This window comes from Rhea americana, unplaced genomic scaffold (genome assembly GCF_003343005.1).
Source record: "Rhea americana isolate MKP2758 unplaced genomic scaffold, rheAme1 scaffold_30, whole genome shotgun sequence".
NCBI lineage: Eukaryota > Metazoa > Chordata > Aves > Rheiformes > Rheidae > Rhea > Rhea americana.
In genome coordinates this window covers 4,968,509-4,970,173 of record NW_028186424.1, presented here as the reverse complement: position 1 = coordinate 4,970,173, position 1,665 = coordinate 4,968,509, and positions in this window count along the sequence as shown.

The following is a 1,665-nucleotide window of genomic DNA, read 5'->3' as shown; positions in this document are numbered from 1 at the left end:
CCAAAGTAGTTGGAGTTTATGAATGAACTGTGGGCTCTGAAGAAGCTTTTGAAGTCAGCTGAAAAAAAATCTGCAGTTTTTTAATACTTAATGTAGAAATCTAATAAGATTGTTCAGATGCTTATCTTCATCAATAACAATCAAAAGCTTCCAAAGGTGACATTTCTATCTATTTTTGTCTCTCCACTGTTTTTTGGGTTCTACCTGCTCTCTCATTAAAGAAATGTACTTATTACAGAGTTGCTTAAATGTGAGCTCCTGGAAAATACCTGTTCGCATTCTAGTGTGATCTGATAACGTGAGAAACGTGATCTGGCAGCTGGGAAACCTGCAGGCAACAGTAATGGTAAAAGTGATAGGAGCCTGCTGCTTCGGAGAGCGTTACCTGGGACCGAGGCACTTTATCAGTGGCAGAGCAGACGCCGCTTACGTTATGCTGACAAGCTGCTTTTCCAGTTCCAGCACTGACTGAGGTGTTTGGAGTATCCCTTCAAGGGAAAAACACAGAACACTTGAACAGAGTTGAACAGGRTTGGATCGTTTCAGATAGCTGGATGAAGCAAACCGAAGTTTCTTACACTACATTAAAAATCCAGATTGCACAGTCTGTCTTTGAAACCAATTATGAAACTAGTAGTGAAGCTGGAATGCTGTGAGAAGTCCCGCTGAGCTATCCTGTTGCTCCTGGAAGGGGGGCTGTGGTTGCTAGACCACATGTACCAGTGGAAATCTGAGGAGCTCAGTTTGCCGCAATGAGAGTTAGTGTTTGAGGTTATGTTGCGTTTTTGCTGATAGGTTAAATAKCAAAGTGGTTATTAATTATTAACTTCTTAGCAAGGTCTGGCTCCCCTTTGTATTAGGTATAYATTTAGGCCCCGTTTTCCTTTTTTKTGTGTGTGTGTGTGTGGTTTTTATATCATCTTCCTATTCATSTTCAATAGCTTGTGTCCATTCACCGCACTGAGCCTGCGAATGTTTCCTGCCCGTTGTCAAAGGCTGGAAGGCATTTTTCCAGTTTGCCTCCAGCTTTCTGCATTTAGTTTGCTCTGGCTGCATGGGTATTTACACAGCAGCAAGGAAAGGAAACATTCTTAAATTAATGAGATGTGATGGCAAAATGAAGGATGGTTATRGACCTTGAAACTGCTTCCAAGTAGTCTTTTACCCTTATAACTTGAGATATTTAACTTGAGTGTTGCTTTAGACTGGATTGTAAAAAGAATAAATACTTTATTTGCTCTTTGAACTACCGGTTTCCCTCTAARTTACTACTCCACGGTGAGCCAGAACTATCTTTCTTCTTTCTATACTGGTGCCTTTCATCTATCTAAGTAGAGCAAGCGGGGATTTTTTTTTGCTCATTTTCCAGGCAATCATAAAAGTAAACTTTTTTTCTGCTTTTTCTAGTCACAGTTGCATCCGCTCATTTTCTGTAGTGACAATCTGATGTTTTAATGTTCAGAGGTACTATTTTTGCATTATTTTGTTTCTGAATCACATTCCAGAAAGTTACCTCTCTGAAAAGAAGCCATTTTAAAGTTATAAAATTGTGATATACCAAAGTTCAACTTACGCAACATTAAGATTTATCAGAGACTGGCTCTTTCTGGTTTTGTACACTGACCTTGACATGAATGTTTAAAAGAAGAAAAAAAAAAAAAAAAA